The 23,282-nt window shown below is 37.1% G+C and overlaps 1 long non-coding RNA gene across 3 annotated transcripts; it reads right to left on the reverse strand.

Moving 5' to 3' along the window:
- Positions 1-565: 565 nt before the first annotated feature.
- On the reverse strand, positions 566-23,282 carry LOC112837843 (uncharacterized). Of its 3 annotated transcripts, XR_012381982.1 has the most exons (6): positions 23,187-23,282; positions 22,393-22,478; positions 14,767-14,791; positions 4,769-5,000; positions 1,767-1,875; positions 566-618 (listed from the first exon to the last, which is right to left on the reverse strand). It is a non-coding gene; the product is annotated as an uncharacterized lncRNA (long non-coding RNA). The 3 variants fall into 3 exon arrangements; XR_003211824.2 differs by lacking the exon at positions 14,767-14,791; XR_012381983.1 differs by lacking the exons at positions 4,769-5,000; positions 14,767-14,791.

Genomic DNA, 23,282 nt, shown 5'->3' on the forward strand with positions numbered 1-23,282 from the left:
GAATAGCAGTATCAGCAAATAGAATTAGGAATTCAAGAATGGGAATAGGTTTGAGAATGTGGTATAAGGGTGATAAATTCTATGAAGAACAAGTGTGTTGATGATCCATGTGATATTCAGGTACAAATATCTCAAAAGCAGTCAGAAATTCCAGTGGAGATCTCAGGAGAAACGTTCACACTAGCCCATGCATTCAGAGACATCTATGTATAGCTGACAATAGAAGCAAAGAAGCCATCCAGGAAAAATGCAGAGAGTACAAAGAGAATAAGGCCAAAGTCATTACCTTGGGAAACAACAACTTTTAGGATAAGAGGAAAGAAGGTGACTGAGAAAGAGTGATCAGACAGGTGGGAGAAGAATGCAGAGAACAGAAACCAAGGAAAACTTTGAATAAGTACAGAGCTCTTGATTATGAAATGGAGCTGGAATTTTTATGCAACACATTCTTATAAGCACTGTCTGGATTTGATCTGCAAGAAGTCATATGTGACCTCAGAGACAGTCCTGGTCAGTCAGTGGTCAGGGTGACAGCAGAGTGCTGCAGGCTGAACAGTGAACAGGAGCTTGAGGAGTAGTTTGTGGTGGTGTCTACATGTTCACACTTCTTTGGAGAAGCTAAGGAGAAAAAGAGTGCAAATACTTTTGGGTTTGATGGGAGAGGCTAATCCCAAGAGAAGCTGTTGGTTAATAATAAAAAAAAATCTGAAAATATGTCCTCTAGAAGACTAACCCCACTGGAAACCCAAATGTGACCTCTAGCTCTCGTCTTTTCCTGTTCCTTCTTGACTCCTAGTCAGCAAAATCCATCTTTGAGCGGTGTCAATTAGAAGCCAAACACTAAACAAGTGGACAATTTTCCACCCCTTGGTGATTATTATCCAAAGTCTATACTTTATTCAGATTTCCTTAGTTTTTACCTTAATGTCCTTTTTCTGCCCCAGGATCCCATCCAGGATACCATTTTACATTTATCTGTTATATCCCCTTAGGTTCCCCTTGGCTCTGACAGCTTCTCAGACTTCCTTCGTTTGCAAAGACCTGTGAGCAGCAGAGGTGTGATGGGTCACAGTTGTGAGTCGTACTTGTTAGTTATTTTTAGAATGTCACTCAATTTGGTTTTGTCTGATATTTTTTTTCATGACTAGACTGACGTTATGTGTTTGGGGAGGATTTATGAAATTTGTAATAGAAAATCTAGTGGCTATAAGGACAAGATGGACCTCAAATAAAATTGAAAAGTGCTTTTCCATTTCCCCAATACAGGCACACATGTTTCCGCCCAAGTCCCCAGACTCAACACTCACTGGGATCTCTCATCCACTTCTTCGAGCCTTTCAGGTTCTTCCTGAAGGGAAGTTTCCTCTTCCTCTTTCTCGCTGTCTGTTCACTTCGCCATCCTAGCCCGTGCCTCCCTCACTCCCCAAAGATATTGCACATGCTATCATCTGTCCGGAAATTTCTCCACACTTCCCAAAGCCCTTAATACCCACCCCCACCCCATTCCACACCCCATCCACCTAATACCTCCCATTGGTACTTCCGGGTCTCAGGCAACTTCCTCAGCAAGATCATCTGCCTACCTTGGCCATGCCCTGCCTCTCAGAAAGTTAAATTCTTTCACTCTGAGAACAGCCTGAACTGTTCTCTCCCAGCATGTGTCTCTGATTGTAGCCAGGAATTCATGTGCTTCTGTGATAAATGCCCACTTCCTCCTATTATCTATAAGTTACATGAAGGCAGAAAATAATTCTGTGTTTTCTCACCCAATATTGTCAGTGCCTGGCACGAGGCCTGAAGGCCAGTAGATACAGAAGAAGTCTCCAGACCAACATCCTCTCAATATCTTAAGCCATTTCAAACACCGTTAGTTACCTAACAGGGTTCATAGAAACAAAAATATATTAAAGATGCCTATTGTGATAATAACATTTTCTGATTATCAGAAGCCATTTGATACAACTCTCAACTCTGCCTATAACCAATAACTTCCAAAGTGATGTTTCATTAGAAATCATAAACTTGCACTCATGCACACATACACATGTGTGGGGGTGGATCAGGGTATCCCTGAGGAAGATGATAGCAGCAGGAACCAGCATTAAAGCTTCTTTTAAAATCAAGAAAGATATAAGTAAACAAATAGTAGGAACTGGAATTCAGTTTTAATATTAAAATGTTAACAACCACAGAAGGGAAGTCCATTCACTAGTCATAAAGTAGCAGCTTAAATCATTTCAGGTGTATTGTGAAAAATCTAGTAGGCAAGTCTTATATACATTTTTTTTAAGTCCTATTTTCTCTCCCTTTTAACCTCCCAACTCCAGCAGAATGGTTCTCAAATAGGTAAACTGACATCATTTTATCCTTCATTTCTCGGTCAACAAACATTTGTTGAAAGCTTGTTAGGTCCTGCTCACTGTACTAGCACCAAAGAGACAGATGAATACAGACACCCCATTCCTGCTTTCATGGAACTTACACTTTGGAGGAGAAGACAGACGAAGAGAAAATAAATACGTAAATATACACCATTAAAATTTCAAATTGGAAAGGCCTCTTTAAGCTGGAAGTGATCTTCAATAATGCGAAAAATCCAGCCTTGAAATAGCCTAAGGGAAACATATTCCAGGGGCCAGAATAGCAAGAACACGAGGCCCTAAGCCTGCACCAAGTGAAACTTGTTCAAGAAATAAACCAAAAGCCAGTGTACCTGGAGCATCCTGAGTGGAGGGAAGAATTATAGGAGATAAAGTTAAGAGGAAGTCAGGGCCCAGATCTTGCAGTGATTTTCAGGCAGCAAAAAGTAAATCAGATTTTTATTCTAAGCGAAGCAAGAAGCTATTAGAAATTTTTAAGCAAAAAAGTGGAACCAACCACAATCACCAAACTATGGAAAGAGCCCAGATGTCCATCGACAGATGGATGGATAAAGATGTGGTATACATATACAATGGAATATTACACAGCCATCAAAGAATTGAAATCTTGCCATTTGCAAGGTTGTAGATGGAACTAGAGGGTATTATGCTGAGCAAAATAAGTCAATCAGAGAAAGACAAGTATCATATGATCTCACTGATATGTGGAATTTAAGAAACAAGGCAGAGGATCATAGGGGAAGAGAGAAAAAAATAAAACAAGATGAAACCAGAGAGGGAGACAAACCGTAAGAGACTCTTAATCTTAGGAAACATACTGAGGATTGCTGGAGGGGAGGTGGGGGGGATGGGGTAACTGGGTGATGGACATTGGGGAGGGTATGTGTTGTAATGAGCATTGGGTATTATATAAGACTGATGAATCACAGTGATGAATCACAGACCAGTACCCCTGAAACTAATAATACATGATACATTAACTGAATTTAAATTAAAAAAGTTTAAAAGTTAAAAATAAAAAAAAAACTGGAACCAAGCTATGATTTGCATTTTTTAAATATTATTCTAGTCCAATGTGGTGAGTGGATTATAAGAGTAAAATTAGCATCAGAGAGGATAATTCGGAAACTATTGCAGTAATCCAAACAAGAGGTGAGGATCACATGAACTGGGATTCTAATAATGGAAACAAAGAGAAACTGATAAATCCGAGGTATCACTGGGACAGTCAGCTGGGGGGACATGGTGATGCCCAGATGTGGAAGATGAGGAAGGCAGGAATGAGTGCATGACACCTACTGGGCTTCCAGTGGCTTGAAGGTGACACTGTTCACCAAGGAGAGGCAACAGCCAGAAGCACAGCGAGGAGAAGGAATCAAGTGTTCCATGTTAAGCATGTTAAGTTTGGAATGCCTAATCAAGTGATAGGTTACAGACAAGGAACCCAAAGCCAATGTTTAAGTAACTTGCCCAGGATCACACACAGCTGGTCCATGTCCTAGTATTTGAAGCTCAGTCCTTCTTATTTCACAGTGAGTGCAGATTTGGAGGGGACCTCCAAAATTGTGTTATTCGTCTTGTACCCACAACACAGACTCAGCCTACTGACAAGCCAAACACAGAGTCAATCTTCTCTGCATCATTCCGGATATTTGCTGAGTGGTATTCCAGCCAGTAAACACAGAAATAATAAAAGCATTATCATAGGAAGTTCTTTCTCAAATCTGCTTAATGTTAAAAATCACTTAGCACTTTGCATGTTCATGACTGACTCAGGCAAGTGAAATTTGATTGCAAGAATTTGAAGATCTTCAGAGAGAAATTCACTAACAAGGATAAATGGTCTAAATATAACTTTTATTGGATCCTGGAACAGGAAAACAACATTAATGGAAAAACTGTTGAAACCCAAAAGAGTCTGTAATTTAGTTAATAGTACTGTACCAATATTTATTTCTTAGTTCTGACAAATGGAGCATAGTTTTGTGAGATGTTATGTGAGGGAAAGAAGGCTGAAGGGCATACAGGCACTCTCCGCAATATCTTTGCAACTTTTGTGCAAATCAAAAATCATTCCAAAGTAAAAGATTAAAACAGACAAAAGGAGATTGATATGCCTCGTGGAACCTAAGTGTTTGGAATGCCACACAAGGTACTAGAATCATAAAAGAAGAATTAAATAGTGCTGATGATCATAAGCAAAATGTTCAACTTCACTAGCGGTTGAAGAAACACAAATCAACGAGACATAATGCGCTTCCACTGAAATCAGCCAATTTATAATGACAACCAATGTTGAATGGATTTGGGGAAAATTACCCCTTTATATACTGTGAGGAATATTCATCATATCAGGATCTTTATATTAGAGCTAACAAGAAACTTACCTCATACTGAGATAGGAGAGAATTTGTCAGCTCAGGTAGCTGAAAAGTTTCACGGTAGACCATTCAAGTAAGAACTAGACCCAGTGTACAAAAATCCAGATTCTTTCTGCCTTGTCTTTGCTTTCTGTGCTGTTAGCTTTACCTTAAAGCTGACTCCCCATACACACAATTTCCATAGCTGTATTCTTCCTCCTTTCCATCATGGAGCCAAGAAATGATTTTCCCAAGAGTCCTGAAAATGTAAATATTTCTCAACTCAATGGCCTGAATTAAGTTATGTGTCCATTCCTAAATCATTCACTCTGGCCCAGAAGAAGTGCTCCCCAGATGGGGCCAACCCCTCCAAAACCTTCTGGATGAGAATATCAGAGGGAAGGTCCATCAAAGGAAACAGAAAATACTATTTCCATGAAGAAGGGGTATGAGTCAATTTTTATAGAAGCCTTTCTAAAATAGAGAATTTCAGGGCACCTGGGTGGCTCAGTCATTGGGTGTCTGCCTTCAGCTCCGGTCATGATCCAGGAGTCCCAGGATGGAGTCCTGAGTCAGGCTCCCTGCTCAGCAGGGAATCTGCCTCTCCCTCTGAACCTCCCCCTGCTCATGGTCTCTCTCTCAAATAAATAAATAAAATCTTTTAAAAAAATAGAAAAAATAAAGTAGAGAACTTCAAATAATTCTGTTTTTAAAATTTATTTCAAATAATCAAAGTTGTACAAGAAAAGGAGTCATGAAGAAAAAGTGTTCTGGCAATTTTATGCATCAAAAATTTGAAAAAATCTAAATTCCCAGCAATAGTATGCTTGCTACTTAAGTTACAATGCACTGTCATGCAGCCATTAAATATGATATTTTCAAAGAATATTTACTGACACATAAATAAAAGTCATATTGTACTAGTGAATTCAACAAATAATTGTTGTTGTTGTTGTTTTGTAAAGATTTTATTTATTCATTTGTCAGAGAGAGAGAGCACAAGCCGGGAAAGTGGCAGGTAGAGGCAGAGGGAGAAGCAAGCTCCCCACTGAGCAATGAACCTGATGCGGGACTCAGTCCCAGGACCCTGGAATCATGACCTGAGCCAAAGGCAGATGCTTAACTGACTGAGCCACCCAGGTGTCCCAACAAGTAATTGCTGATGGCTACTATGTGTCAGGCACTGGGATATGTCGGTGAGCAAAACAGACAAAGATACCTGATCTCCTGGAATTCAGCGAAAAAATATTACAAAAAGAATATGAGTCAATTTTTTAAACAGCAACATTCTCAAATGCATGCACACACAAATATCTGCAAAGTACCAATGTTTTCATATGCTTACACACACAAATGTCTGCAAAGGGATACATCAATATGTTAATAGAAGTTTTCTCTAGTTGGTGATTTAAATGGGATATTTTTATATCCTTCAGTTGTCTACCATAAACAAATTATTTATCATAAATATGTGCTTCCTGTTAAACCAGAAAAGAAGTAACGTATTTGCTATTTTTTAAAAGAGTGGATACTGGCTTCTGTTGATATCTTGGCATTTGCGAAACATTTTCTGAATGTTTAATTCATTTCCTTTCACTCTTACGTAGTTGGGGGTTGGGTAATGAGAAAGGAAGAAAAAGGAGAATGTTGAACTTATTTTTCTACACTGAGATCTAATTCTGTCTAATTTGCTTAAATCTAACCCTTCTTATATCAAATCTCACTTATTTTAGTAAATGTTGATACTGAATTTATATTTCCCAAGATAGAATTGCTATTTTTAGGTTTGTGAAAAATCAAGATTGGATATAAGGAGTGGACATTACCTATTTTTATTATCTAAGATATGATTACAGAGAGAATTATTATTTCACATTTCAGAATTCCCACAGCATGACTTTTGTCATGTGTTAAAAATAACTCTAATACTGTCCAAGACATTCTGTGTTAACCTTGGTGTGTGAATCCCAAAACCATTCCCAGAACAGAGATGTTTTTAAAGAAATTTCCCATGAGAAAACATAGCATCCGACTTGATACGAAAAAAATAAAATGTCCACTCAACCAACTTTTCTGTTTTAACTACCTGCTACCATATCATCAGTGGTAACAACTAAAGGTAAGTAGTTTGAGGAAGTTTGTTCTATTGAATTAATTCCTAAACACAGTTCCTATGACATATGAAACTGAACGTACTCAACATTGACCTTTCAGGTCAATGAGAGTTGAGCAGTTGGTCAAACAAACTCTAAAGCTTCCTTGGAATTTGTTGAGTGAGTTATGAGTGAATTCAAATTGATTCTCAGGAGTGTCATAATTAAGTTACTATTTGTTCACATATTGAACAAAAATCTCTGAAATCCCTGTATAATCAGGAAAGTTTAAAAAAGTCTCATGCATGTGAGGTATTCTCTGAACATGCTGACATCCTGGTCTGAGGAAGAAACAACTCCTTCCTAATTCCCAGAACGGTCTTTGCAAAACTGACCTAAGATTTATCCCAGAAAGAAACAAGAACAATTTGCTCATTAGATCTTTGATACTTGTCCTTTCATTATTTTTTTGAATACCATTTAAAGAATCTTGATTCATCAGAAGTACTGTATCAGGTATGTCAATTATTTTCATGAATAGGACCCCCAATGAAGTTATACAAGTATCAGATAACTCTCATTTCAAAATGTCTTTGTAGATCTTTGGTAATAACAGATTTTTGATATATAACATATCCAATAATCATTTAGTATGGGTGACTGCTCAAAATACATGGACCGAAACCACCACTTTCCAGAAAGTTGAAGCATTCATTTATAACAGACCAAGGAAGTCTGATTTTTCCATAAAAGAAGTAACCTCTTCTGGAGCAAGGGATTATTAAGAGACAGAGGCCAATGACAGGCCAGTATCTGTTTGACAGCTGATATTTTCTGGAAAGAAAAGAAAGAAAGAAACAGAAAGAGAGAAAAAAGGAGGGAGGGAGGAGAAGGAAAGGAAGGGAAGGGAAGAGAGAAGAGAAGAGAAGAGGAGAGAAAGGAAAAGAAAAGAAAAGGAAAAAGAGACAAGAAAAGAGAAAAGAAAGAAGAAAAGAAAAGGAAAGAAAAAAGAAAAGAAAAGGAAAAGAAGAGAAAAAAGAGAAAAGGAAAGAAAAGAGGAAAGGAAAAAAAAGAAAAGGAAAGGAGAGGGAGGGAGGGAGAGGGGGATGGATTAGAAATGATATCAGGTATTAACAGATTAAAATTATTCCTAGCCAGTTTAATATCTTATAAATTGTATTAATACATTTTATGACTTTCTCAAAGATTTTAAACTCTTAATAAGCTGTAATCTCAAATGAGATTTGGAGAACAAATTTAAAGATTCTTATCACTTTCCAAAATCAAAGTCCATAGAACAAGAGCAGTGAAAAAGTCTCAAATATAGTTTTTAAACTCTTCTGCAAAATATCCTAACAATACTGCTCAACTGTTTCATCTACAGGTAAACATAGAAATACACAGTTGACATTCATGGCTCAGGTATTAAGAAATTCATTCAGCAGAAAACCATAAGGAGCTTCTAGTGCCTAATACAAATCACAGTACACAAATGGGAATTAAAACTGAAAAAAAAAAAAGTCTACTCTGGCTGTAAGTAAATCACAAATTCTCCTTTTACTCCTGTAACAGAATATGCTATTTGACAACAAAATGTACAACTGTTTGGCTTTGAGATCAAGAAATAAACTAATTAAAATAATAATATTAGGTAAGTAATTGCTAAGTACCCACCAGAATGAGTACTGTTCCTGTCACTGCAAAGGGCAAATTAAACCATCTTGGCCTTGATCTTCAGGAAATCACACTCTGGGGCAGTTCAAGTTAATCTGCATTTAGCACCTAGAATTATCAAATTCTGCTACTTATAGTCCTCTACCCAAAAATATATTTAATATAACACTAGTAAACCTTGAATTTCAGGATCTTTCCTGTGCAGGGGCCTCTTTCAAGGCCCCTGCGGGGACTCTAGTAATGTATTTACATGGTATATGTTTTTGATAATTTAACTGCAACCAGTTAAGACCCCTGTTTCATTCCATACAGACTCCTTTCCATCATATTTCTCTTCACAGTAGGTAGGGTTGGAGCGGCTGTGGCATTTTGTGGATCTGGCTAGAAGGATTTGCCCTTGGGGATACCTTTAGTTTTGGTTTGGTGGGCTATAATCATATAGTTTGCAGTTACTCTCATGTAGAGTTAAATACTTGCTAACTATCTCAGTATACAAATGATGTGTCCAAGAACTACCCTACTGCTCCAACTCACCCAACACCAAGGCATAAAGACCAAGACACAAAAGTAATGATACAAAATGCCCTGGGAGTTTGTGAGTAAGGAAAAACAGAATTATTCAGTTTACCTGTGATCTGATAAATGGATTTCAGATAAATTCATGCACATCATCTAATCTAATGAAATGGCCACGTGGTTTTAAATTATTCTTGGAAAAATCTTCAAAAGATATAACCTTAATAATGCAAACCTAAGAAAACAATAGCAAAGCTTACTGTTCTGCTCCTAGTATGAACTCACAGTCAGCCACATTAAAAGGTAAAATAATGATGATCTAATGATATGTGCCAGGAAGCTGTCCATCGTAAGTTACTTTTACTACACAAGAGGATATTGAAATGTGGGTTTACAAACTTGTCTTTGAGGGTATGTTATGCCTTCAGATATTAACTAACACTAACTAGTAAGGAGGCATTCTTCACAACAAGCAAAATATTTAAAAGTAAATGTGCAGAATAAGAAGATACAACTCTACTTCCAACAGCATGAATATTTTGTGACATTAGTAAATTTTAAAATATTTTAGATATATTATCTTAATATATTACATTATATATTTATAAAGCACACAGTATGTTAATATTTGTAGCTAACATTTACATTATACCAGGCACTGTTCTAAGCACTTTACATATATAAATTAATTCTCAAAGCAAACCTATGGAGTAGTACTATTATCTCATTTTACATGAGAGGAAACTGAGTAAATTGCCTTGCCGAACATCACCTAGCTAGTAGAAGATGGACTTGAAATTTGAACACAACTCCTTTCATTACTGGTATTCCCCTCCCCCTTTCCTATCTACCCTCTCTTTCCATAGCACTTCTCACTTTCCAACGTAAGAAACAAAAATAATAAAGATAAGTCATGAAATCAGTAGAAAGTATTCTGATATTGAAAAGGATAGATTTTTTTAATGAGTCAAATATACTTTATTTCTCAATGCCAATAATAATATAGCCATAAAAAGAGACTTAATGTTAAAAACATTTTAATTTGCCTTTTTATAAAATTTTGGGTTTTTTTATTAAAGAATAATTGATATCCAATTTTGTGAAAAGAAAGTTTTAATCAAAAAAAATTAGATCACCCATGGTCTACACTGGTATAGACAAACTTCTTTACCACCTTTCTTCCCCAGTGGGTAAATTTCTTCTATCTTTCCAAGGAACTTGGCTTATGTTGAGATTTTAGTTTTAGCTACACCCTTGGCATGATCATGATCACCCATCCCCTCATAGATACGGTGACTAGAGCCGGGGAAGGGCAGAATGGCTAACAGGGAACACAAATTTGGAGGGAGAAAAATGAAAAACCATTGATTTAAAAATGTAAAAATTGTATTTTTTGTTGTAAAGGTGACAACATGCTCTTTGATGCTCTTCCTAGATGCTCATGAAACTAACATTTCCCAGCCATCCTTTGCATTAGGCTGAGACCATGTGAGTCATTTCCAGTGAATGAGATGTGGAAGGAGGAGGAGAATGACACTCCCAGGCCTAGCCCTAAGACCTCCAGGGGCATTCTTCATGCACTCCCTCTCCTCTCTCTCAGAGGCTGGTGCTGCCCAATGGAAGAAGGGTGGACTCCTCAATTACTGCCTGAAGGAAACCAACAAAAGTGCTTGCTTGACCCTCATGGGACTTGACTTTTATTATGTTAACTAAGTTTTGAAGGTTGCTAGTATTAACTATCTGGATAAATATATTCTCATTTTTTAAAGGATTTTATTGATTTTTTTGGTGGGGGGAGGGGCAGAGGGAGAGAGAATGCCAAGCAGACTCCATGTTAAGTGCAGAGCCTGATGTGAGGTTCCGTCTCATGACCCTGAAATGACAACCAGAGCCAAAGCCAAGAGTTGGCCCCTCAACCAACTGCACCAGCCAGGCACCCAAACAATTCTCTTTATAGCTATTTGAAAAAGAAACAAGCTGGATTTTGTAAGCCAGCTCATGTGGAAATTCTTTTAGAAGGGTTTCGAGTTAGAATCCTCAAAGATCATTCACAGTCAGAAGCTGTTTAATTGTCATCTGAATGTAAATTTTTCTACAGTTCGACAAACTGCATATTGTTTGGCTGCTGAATGGATGTCTTCCGCTGTTTTATCATTAAATCAACATACATTTAAATGACTATCTAGTGGTTATTGATGAGGCTATCCAAGAAATGAAAATACCTTCAAAATTAAAGAAAAAAATGTTTTGGGGTTTAAATATATTATTTCAAGGGCTAAATTTGCAGCTTCAAGTATTAGTAGTTTAATGAATCAGTTGAAGGATTTTTGTCAGATAAGATGCACCTCATCTGTTTCCTATCTCTCAGATCATTGTCTTTTGTTGCCTTTTATCTATGATCCTGAAAACCTTTGTTTCATATATTTTGTCTGTATTTTTCTTGTTGCTTCAGGGGTGAGTAAATATGGTCCCTATTCCTTCTTCTAGACTGGAAGCAAAGTATCTGACCTGATTTTAACAAGAAAGGATTTGTGAAAAGTTTTTGGAAAGAGAGAAAGTTCTGTTGAGGCAATCATAGATGATGACGTACCAGCCACTGTGGAATAGTGTGGAAAATAATGAATAAAAATTCAATTGATTAACTGTTTAACCCAAGCACAGGGAGATTAATTTAGTCAACTCTAGAAAATATGTGGAAATTGACCATCTTACTTTCAATCAGCATAGGGTAACTTTTCCTGCAGAAACAAAGAAACTCCTCAGTATTTTAGGTATTGCTCCAGCATAGGACCCAGGCTGGCAGAACAGCCTGTATCTGGGCTTTCTAGTTTGATGGCAGAGGTTAACCCAGGAAGTACTGAAACTTCAAAATGTTTTATAGCTTCTGCTCAGAAATGGCAAGACATCACATTTACCTATATTTTATTAGGTCACATGCTTATTCTTGTCTGGCTATAGGGCCCTATAAGGAGGACCCTACATGTAAGCTTCTTGAATATTTTCAACAAATCTACAATGCTCAATAAAAATTAAAAATCAGTGGCTCTTAACCTCTTTTGCATTCTTAATAAGTTCTCCCAGAAAAATATAAATATGTAACAATACAGTAATATCCTAGGTCTTGTGAACTCCATAGTTTACCCAAGGACCAGAGGCCATAGACTCTAGGTTGAAAACTTCTGATTATATAGCTTTGATGCTCTAAATCTTTGGGGCCAGGAGAAATCTTGGTCAGGTTATTGTAAATTTTACAGAGTGGAAAGGTCATATTTTGAGAAAACCAGAATGTACTCCAATTTTATTGATTATAAATTCTAATCTGTTTGCAAACATATCAAAATATTCCATAGAATAGATACAAATGAATATATTCAATATTTACAATACATGAGAATTAGAAAGTCATTTAATATCCCAGGACTTATGCTTTATTTTCAGAAGTACTGGTTGAACCATCTTAACAAAAATATTCTTTAGACTGAAAAAAGTTTGCTAAACTTCATTTGAACTTTTAACTCCCTCATGTGATTGGGCCTGTGAGAGTAACAAAACACCTGTTGGTCAAGGAGCGTTACTTCTGTTTAAGAAATCTTGCCAGATTTGTCAGGCTGTGAGACTGCACATGCTCCATTAAAAGCCAGAGAATATCATAATAACATTGAAATAAGAAATAAAAGAAGTATTGTTTCATTTCTGTTTTGAAGAATTGAAAAGAAAATAAATCAAGAACAAGAAATACCAAAAAGGCCAAAGAATGAAATATTTCTGTTTAAGGCACAATTTTATCCATCTCCTTTTGTATGTGAGATCTGTATTTTTGTTTATACTGTTATCATTATAAAGCATATGAAAATAGGTCAGAAAACATTTATTGGTTTAAGAAAAGCATATTATTTTTATGTTTGTTATATTTACTTAAATTCCAATTATTTGAAAATTATAATTGTGTATCTAAAAACAATAAACATACACCACAAATTATTTAGGGTTTTTTTTTTTAGGACAAGTCAGGAAGCAAATTAATAAATAAAATACAATAGGGTGACTGAACACTGTAATAATCAGAGTCCCAATACTCAAAATAGAAAAATTCTAGGCATATTTATTTACAAACTAATTTCAAAAGTGTAGGCAAAGTGTTGGATAAACCACAGGAACACTGCAGTGCTTAGCGTAACACTAAAGCCTTACTATATGGGAGCTCAAAAGACAGAGGTGAGAGCACATGATAGAACCCAGCATCAGAGTCTTGCAGAGAAACCCACCTAGAGAAGAGGAATGACTTCCGGTAGAAGGGCACCATCATCCCAAGATGATAGCCTAGAGAGGAAGGAATGAACACTCTGACCATATTTTTCTGCTTCCTTCTGATCTGCTGGGGCTTCCCTTTGGTAAAACCCTGCTGGAAAGGCCAGAAATCAAGGAAACCATTTGATGTTGGCAGTGGGTCTTGAGGGGCAAATGGAAGGACTTTGGCCCAAATATGTAAGTACAGAATTGGATGATTTTGAGAAAATTAAATAATATGATCGTGAGTGTATTCTACTCCAGATATATCTTTTAGTTGCAAAACAGCATTAAATTTTGCTTCATCATTATTTTCCTCTACTGCTCCCATAGGGCAGAGGGAGAGATGAAGAGGCAGAACAAGGCTCCTTAGAGACTTCTTGTCTCAACATCTATAAATTCCTCACAGCAGGACGCCACACTTATAAATCTTTTTATCCTAAATACCTAGCACATATTTAGCACACAATAAGTATTTATTGAATTGATGTAATAATGAATAAGTGAATGAATCATGTTTAAATGGGAGGAACTGATGTAAATAAATCCCAACAGTAAAAATGGAAATCTATATAACACAGATTGTTAATCCTAAACGTAACTCCAACTGTGGTTTCTCATAAATCTATGTGAAACCCAGATACTTTTAATTCTCTAACACCCTGGCCTAGGTTTCAAAATTATTCCTTTAGGTACTCTCATACAAGTCTCTGGGTATCTAAACATACAACAGGCCCTATGTTTTCAATTTATTTTATGGTGCAATGGCTATTGAAATATATCATTACTAATTCCTCCAGTTTTCTTTGGGTGTTATATGGTAACATATTAATCTCTCAATGAAAACAGGATGATTTGTTGGAATGGATCAGTACTCACTTAGGCCACCCCAGAGAAATAAATCTCAACACTTTCAGGAGAGGCAGGGGAGCCTTGTTCTTTTGGCCTCAACTTGGCTCACCCAGAGAGCGATCATCTTTAAATAGCCTAAGTAAAACCAAAGTCCCTTAGAGACCTAAAACGTGTTAACTAAATCTATTTCCAAGTCAGTTTTCACTTGACTGAAAACATTGCCTCTATGTAATTCGCACTCAGAAAGCCTGTAACCTCAAGCTAATTATGAAGTCATTCTACTCTGTCCTTCACTTTCCTTCTCTCTTTTCTTCTTCTAACCCAGGTATAAAACATTCCCAAGTGACATAAACAATTATAGAGAAAAAGAAGGAGGGCCAAAGTATATGCATAACTTGCCAACTTCTTTGTAGACTTTATGATAAAATGTGATGGGTTTTTTGTTCAAATTTTAAGCATTCTACCTTGAACATAGATGACAGAAAACTTCTCCTCTATAATAGAAGGTGGAGGAAAAAAACTGAAGAAAAAGGAAAAGGGTAAAGGGAGAAAGGAAGGGGAGGAAGGAGAGAGGGGAGAGAAAAATAATTTTCTTCTACTTACCCATTTGTAATTCTTGAATCAGGTGCTTCAGATCACAGTAAGTAACAAAGAAAAAAAATGGGAAAAAATGTGTCAGAGAAACAATACATGTCACTTCAAGTTTTCCAGAACCTTAAATAGATCATGGTCACAGTTTGATGCACTATAAACTAGAAAGAAAAAGGAGATTTTATAAGGCAGAAAGATCTCATTGACTCAGGTGAACTTGAAGATGAAGACAAAGGAATTCAGGGGAGAAGATGTAAACTCCATATAAAGAATGACCATGGGCTTTTAAGTCAGAATATGTTGGTTTCAGTGTGTCTATGACTTCAAATGTGTCTTTTGAGAAAGAAAAAAAGGATTCTGATCAGTAAGTAGCCATGACATGAGCTTAAAACAATTGCTAAGAAGCTTCTCTTGGAACCAAGAGAACTTCTGTGGTTGCTTGGTAAGAAGACATTATGTGATACAGGAAAGAAAAACACTGAACAATGAATAAATGAGATTGGTATATATACCCTACAAGGATCCTTCCAACTCTTGCACAGTGCCCCCAGGACTCTGAGGTCTAGTTAAGTTACTTCTTCAAATCAAAACATTCATCTATGGAAAGCTGTGTTCAGCAATCAACCAGTGTACAGCTAACAGTCCCATAAAGCAATTCAGTGCAGTTCATTATCAAAGGGTACATTTTGACAACTAGTTTATCTTAGCGGCCACAATATGAAATTATATTGTTTAAAGCTAGACATTCTTTGTATGATTGAGGTTTTAATGGTGGGAATTTAATGACAAAATTTTTTTAAGTTTTTTTCTAAATGTTTTCAAACATACACGTGTGCGAGGATTTGTCAGACACTAACATTGGTAGAACGTAGGGGAAAAGTGGAAGAAACACGAGATGAGGATGTCAAAGCAGCTGAGGACTAGGTAACACAGGCCATGCTGAGGTTTGATGAGAAATTGTATTTTAGTCTCAGAGCAATACGAAGCATTTCAAGGAGCATATGGTCTGAACTATTATTTCTATATTGTTTTGAGTCTCTTGACTAAAGTGGTAAACTACAGATTTTATAAAGGCAATGGAAAGAATCTTGTCTTTTTCTTAAGTCCCCAATCATATAACACAGTGCCTTAGGTTAGAGGTGTAGCACTTGCTGACCTAACTAAAATGTCTTTATGGTTGATTAATAGTGCTTCTGGTAGACAACACTCTCAGTGATCCCTCCTTGCCTAATCCTCTCCCTTTGAGCATAGACAGAACCTGTGACTTGTATGTAACCACCAAAATATGCCAAATGTGATGGAATATCATTTCCATGAGTAAGTTAGATAAGATCATAACATCCATCTTGTTAGCAGACTCTTTATGTTGCCCTCTTGGCTTGTACACTGTGATGAAGCAAGAGGCCATGATGGAGAGATCCACATGGCAAGTTATAGCCAATAGCCAGCTAGCAACTGAGACTTTCAATCTGACAGCTCTTCTAAAAAATGAATTCTGTCAGTTTTTCCATCTGGAAGTAAGCCCTCCCTCAGTCAAGATTTCAGATGAGACCTCAGCCCTGACTGACATCTTGATTGCAGCCTCATGAGAGATCCTAAGTCAGAGAAGCCAGAGAAGCCATGCCCAGACTCTTCAGCCACAGAAGCTGTATAATAATGAATATGTTGTTTAAGTCACAGCATTTGTAGCGATTTATTACATAGCAATAGATAAATACTATTATGAGGAGGAGGAGGTAATCAATTCACATTAACTCATTATTTTCTGAGCATGATTTTTTGCATACAAGTGTAGGTGTTTGGGCTAAGAGACCAGGGACTCTGGCCACACTATTAATTAATTCATAGGTCGTTTCCTGTCCTGAATTGGGCCATTTGGAATCTGTCTCTCAAGAATTTAACACTTGGAAGAGAGATAATGGGGTAGAGGTAAGTCACATTGCTAGTGCCACTCTAGAAAAAAGATTGAAGAACTCCTAATGCTGAGGGTACAATTCAAAAAACCATATTTATGCCAATGACAATGGCAAAATAGGTAGATTCCAAAGAATCTCCTGCAGACTTAGGTAAAAAACTAGAATTTATCTCCACAAACTTTTAAGATCATAATACAGGTGTTAAGAAAATAAGTTCAGAAATTTGTAGTTCTATAGCTATGGCCCTTCATTTTATATTAGGGGAAGAACTGAATTAAATTTGTGGACAATATTTTTGTGTGTGTCAACAGTTTTCATTGTGGATAATGAAATTTTGGAATACAGTATATACATCCCTAAGCATGGCACCGTGGTTAGAAAAAACTAATCAGTGATAAGAGTATGAACTGGAAGTGGAGAATGATTGAAATTATTTATAATTTTGAGAGGATAATATGCAAAATGCAGAGGTACCATTTTTCTTTCAGGGTAGGGAAAACAAGGGAAGGATAAGATATGATAAAATCCATCCCTCTATTCATAAATAGATACATTAGACAGAATGTATCCTAACCTCCCTTAAAGTTATAAATTTTATGACCCTGCAAAGAACTCACTATAAGGTTGGGGGGGGTAAAAAAAAAAAAGGTGAGAAAATTCCTGTATGTATACTGCTGCCATTCCAACCTCTTCCAGAAGAGGGCAGCACAAAGGAAGAGATGGAAGACACAACACAGTGTTTTAAGGGTCTTGGGAACTCAGTTACATTGACTATCATAAATAAATCAAGTTAAAAGAAAGAGAATGTTTTGATGCAAGAAAAACTCAGATAAAAACATTTATAAATCTGGTGGGGAGGGACAGTGGCATAATACAAAGGAATAAGCTTTAATTATTATTTACTATGATTGATAATCCTGCATCATCCATCAACACAATTACTAATACACAAAAATCACCAACAATTTAATGGGGATTTAAATTAATATCACTCTCCTTTATAAGAGAAGCAATATTTTTGGTTCATAGGCATAAAATGATAACTCAAACTGTCAGTGTTAATTCAAGGCACCAGGAGGCAGCAGTCACTCTGAATCTAGAAACTGTAATCTAATTAGCATGGCATTCCTCATTGGGTGGTGAGTGCATGGAAATTTGAATAGCTACTTTCCTTGTCTTAAATGTGAATGCATGATCACAAGAGATGGAGAAACTGACTTGTAAAGTTTGAATCAGATGCAAGATTGTTTTTCTGTGTGGTCTTTCTTCTTGAAATCTAATTTAAACTATTTACAAAGTCTAACAAAACATAACAAAGAACAATGGTGGAACTCTGAATTATTCCAAACCCCTTCTATTTTCACCCCTCAGGCTGTACACAAGCATAACCACTGAGATCTAAATTACGCTCTTAACTGCAAAGAGGATGCCTCACAGAAAGTCTCATGTGTGGATTTATGATATAATTTGGCCCAGTATCCTGTGTTAGGCAGATCCAGTTTTGTTTGTCATACTTATCTGGTTCAATAGCCATTAACCGTTATTTGTTAGGGTATCTATTAGCATGTTCTGAAAAAGACTAAAATTATGTAAAGCATTTTGAAATAGTAGATATTAAGAATTTATTCAGTTTGGGGACATTTTTCTATTGTGTAATGGGTGTGTATGTATTTAACCATCTCATATTATGCAAATACATTTTACCTGTGGGTAAATGTTTTAGGATATCCACTTATTTAAGGGGTCCATTGCTAAAATAACCCAAGAAGAGAAAAATAATTGAAGAACAAAATAATTCAAGCGTAATATAATTCAAGTATAAAAAGTGTGAGGCAGAATTCTGAACTTGACGACTCCTACTTAAGAAAAAAATGAAAATTTTTATCAATGAAATAATTATGCCCAAAGTGTGAATGGTTGGCCATATGGATATAACAAAAGTAGTTTAACTTATGTAAAAATTCGTTTAGTCTGCTCTAAAATATCTAAATCATTGGTATAACAGTGAAAATTTAAGCATAGTAAATATAAAGATACTGGACTAGAATTCCAGAGACAAAGAATTAGACTAGGGCTGGCAAATAATTTCAACTCAAGTACCAAATCCAAATTGCATCACCTACTTAAAACACTTTGTTGAGAATGAGTTATGGCTACAGCTTGGTTCAGCAGGAAAAGTGCTGATTAGCAACTTTTAGCATAGGTAGGTATGGAAGGAAGTGTGCTTGGGGGTGGAGGCAATGGTGAATGTGTGGAATCTCTGCCCTCAGCAATATTGCTGAAATTATGATTCCAATTTAAGCCGCAACCTATTTGTAGGATGGGGTTGAGGGGAGGAGTATGCCTCTATCACTATGATCTCTTTTTTCCCCCCTAGTTTTTTTATCTCTAAAAAGAGAAAAGATGTGAAAATACCATATTTTTCTACTTAAAAACTGTTTTATTCAAAAATGGTTTTAATACTCAGAAGGATGGCCACAAATATTGAAAGAGAAAATCTGTGCTGCACAAACTAATTCTGCTGCAACTCTGCTTCCACAAACCCTTACCTTCATGTAAACAGGGACAGGAATCCGGATTAGTTAGATGGAGGGAACAATTCAGACATACTATTGCCACAGTAACCTTTCCCTACTTTGGAGAAGATCACGAGTTCTAACAAATACAACGGAAATCATTTTCTCCTCAATCTTTGCTATGAGAAGACAAGTGAGAACATGTAATTGAAAGGTGAATTCAAAACCAAGCCAAACAAACAAACAAAACAAAAGAAAAAGAAAAAGAAAACCAAGACAAACAGAGCAGAGAAGGCATTTGTGCAGAGGATGGAGAAGTGCAGAAGCTCCTGGAGAGCTTTGGTCAATAATGGCAAGAGATCCAATGAGGAGACTTATGAAAGCTCTTAATCCTTTTCCTCTTAAGTAGACTATTACTCACATGAAGTCCTTAAACCCACTAAGAGCCAGACACGGCATATTCTCTGGAGTTGTTCTGTCTTAGATGCAGAATTTCACCTCTGAGGTAAGATTAAATGATAAACCGATAAATATATGTAGATTTGTGACAGGAAAGAAAATTACACTTAGGTCTTATTAAATTGTATTTTTTGTACACAGCTTTCCTAAAGTCCCTTTGGAAAAGACTGCTAGTTTTTCATCAAAATGCATTCCTCCTTTCTTTCACAGCGAGAACGTTGTAGCTGGGCACCTCGTCTGGCTAGGAAGTGCCTGTAATCTGGTTTGACCATAGATACCAGTTCTCTCTACCAGGAAGTTAGTAGAGATAATGTGAGCCACTTCCTGGTCTTGGCCTTGTTTTAACCTTGCACATCCTTGCTCCCTTTCTATGAGCTGGGCACACACACACCTGTGACCCAGTTTTTACCATGCAAATGAGGATAATGCTCTAGGGGGGAAGATGGAGTAATAAAGGAGGAAGGGATTTGAGTCACTGAATGACAATATGGAGCAGAGCTACTCCCAAAACCTGGATTGTTTCTCTAAAGATTCTTATGTGAGGGAGGAATAAATTAATATTTTTCTTGGAGCTAGACTATTTGGGAAGCTCTGTTGTAGCAGGGTAAGTGAGCACTAAGAGATTTTCTGTAGGTATTTTTACACTTTTTATGCAATGTCATATATATATACATACACATATTATGTATATATACCTACATGTATATACATCATAAAACAGTGACTCTCCTTGTACCTTTCAGTCATGATAAATAAGCCATTGCCAATATGGTTATGGTCCTGTGTGCTCTTTACCAATCAAAATTCTTCCTTTCCCCAACCTCTGAAGTAAGTACGAGGTAATCTCGAATTTGATAATTATTATTCCTCAACATGTTTTTATATTTTACTAAATAGGTGTGCTTCCTTAAGAATATATAGTTTTATCTGCATGTTTTATAACATTATATAAATTTAATCTTTAGCAGCTGGGGATCTTAGTTGTAAATGCAAAAGAATCTACTTTAGTGAGTTTAAACAGAAAAAGATTTTTTACAGAATATTAAGTGGTTCATAGAATCCCCAGGATTCTCAGAAAGGCAGCCTGAGACACACAGTCCAACCACATCACAAAAGTTTCTCTAATGAAAACACCAATGCTTCTAATCAGCAACGGTGAGGCAGTGGGATGTAGAGAAAATAGTTTTGTGTTTCTGTACTGTCTGGGCTTTCTGAATGAATTTTGCTGAAAACTTGGGATCCTAGGGTAAGATGCTTAGAGAATTCCAGAGAGATTTACCTAATTCTAGAGGTATGTGTTTACATTTCGGAAGAAAATGAGTCCCAGGCCCTTGGAAACATCCGTAGGTCATAAAAAGCCAGAGAGCTACATACAGGGGGCCTATATTGCTCCTGGAGACATGGATGTCTATTCCAAAAGGCTCGAGTGAGAACCCAGGATCCTTTCCATCCCATCTCCACAGAACAGAGATTTTTCTTCTTCCTTTGAGGGGAGGAGAGGCAAGGCAGCTGTCCTGTGTATAAGGAGGGAACCCATTTTCCCCTGTCCCTCACCAGGGCAATGTCCACTACATATGTAAGAGGTTTCCCTACCTGGCTTTCATCACATCACCTCAGGGGTAAGAATTCAGATGAGGAGGAATCACATGCTTATTAGTTATAAAGAAACAAATACAAAATCTGTCTCTGATCCAGATCACCTCGTGTACACATTCGGAATAAAATAAAGACGAATATTAAATCCCAGCAAGTGCCTGGGATTAGATGTTAGACATTCCAACACACCGCTTCCCCTCCTAAACACTGTACACAATACTAACCAGAGGCCTGGGTCAGGGCATTGGGGAAACAGGCTCTGAGGCAGGGATTCCTGTGCAGTATATTTATTGGGACTACTCTTAGGAACAATGCCTGTAAGAATTAGTGAGGGAAGTAACATTAGGTAGAAAGATAAATTGAACTGTAATAAAATTGTAACGGAGGCCTCAGTGACTTAGACAGCTCTGAGCATTTAGTTGTCCTAAATTTAGACCGAGAGTTTCGATCCCTAGAATGGACCAGTCACTCCACACAAGCTGCCTCTGGGGGAAGAGCTACCCTTCAAGAGCAATTCCTAGAAACAGACTCAGCTGACAGCTCTCAGTAGCAACATCCTGGCAACTTCAAGATGACTCCTTTAACCTTAAAGGGAAGATCCGAGCAGTGAGCACCAGATCTAGCACCTAGCACCAGATCACTTCTTCCAAATATAGCCGTCTCTTCAGAGCGCCCACTTCTGAATCTAAGGCCTGCATGGATGTATCTGATGGGAGAAAACTTTCAGAAGTATGATGGTCAGGAAAGACATATCTACATCCAAGTGTGTATTCCATTAAGGACAGAGAGCTTCCCTGTCCATGATAGAAGGCATCCACTCTATACTCAACCTGACATCAGTTGGTTGCCAGTTCTTTATAGTATGCATTGCATGTTTCACAGGGCAGAGGTGGGGGAGCAAGTAAGGGGTGGAGACAGTTCTGCCAGCGTGCTGCTGCTCGACATCTAAGCACTTAGCACGAGCAGTAGCCTGGTGAGCTTTCATGAAGAGACATGCATGTTGAGCTATGAAACCACCATATTAACAACTACCAGTACTCATTTCAGGCAGAAGCAGACACAAGCATGGGTATATCAAATAAAGTTTGCTTATCTAAGTAAGGTGTACTTATCTTACTCTAGAAGGAAGTTACTGGAATCAGAATACCTACCGCAAATCAGAATGTAGGATTCAGAATATTGCGAAGATCAGCAACGTTATCCTTTAACAGATTTTCGTATGAATTTTCATGTTCTCCTGAAAAGGGAACAAGTGCAGGTGAAACATCGTACTGAAAGTTATACCAAACTTTCGGGAAGCTCAAATGCTCCCCTTCCAGCCCAATGTCATATATTTAAACCTGGAAAAGTTCTTCACACAGGCTCATCTGGCTCTGTGCCAGAGGCAGCATCATATAAGGCAGGTTGACTTCATCAATCTAGATGCTATACAATATAAAATATAATAGTATAGTTCAATCAGAGAGTCCATTATTAAGGGTTCATTTATCACCCCTGGCCTCCCTGGTTTAAACGCTCTCCTGAAACGAGAGCTAAGAAATTAGAGTGATGATTATATCTGGGAGTCATGCTAACAGATCCTATTCAACCCTAAAGGGGTACTGCCATCTCTACATGGTAAAAGCCAACTCTTTAAGATCCAATTACTGAAGTGAGGGGTGGGGGATGTATTTTCCAGATCAATAGCGCCCTGTCAAGTACCAGAGGTTGTGATTTGCTCTAGTAAAAAAATGACATCTTCAATGGAGTCATCACTTTATTAAGCTGACATTCAGAACCCTTATTCTCCAGGGCCCAAGTACAATAGGTACCATAAGTGAACCTGTAATAAGGATAACCATACCTACATCTTCCAAGTTTTTCATAGAACTAACCTCTGATTTCTTAGGGATACAGTATTTCTATGGCTTATACTGTGGTAGGGAACTAGCATTCTACTATTTACCATTTGACTCTTCTTCTATGGCAGTCTTCACACCATTTTGGAAATTGATAAGTATGTCTAATCCAGTAATATACTTAGAAAACAGGATGAATAATG

This window comes from Callorhinus ursinus, unplaced genomic scaffold (genome assembly GCF_003265705.2).
Source record: "Callorhinus ursinus isolate GAN/ISIS: 27379988/994484 unplaced genomic scaffold, GSC_fseal_2.0 scaffold22, whole genome shotgun sequence".
Lineage (NCBI taxonomy): Eukaryota > Metazoa > Chordata > Mammalia > Carnivora > Otariidae > Callorhinus > Callorhinus ursinus.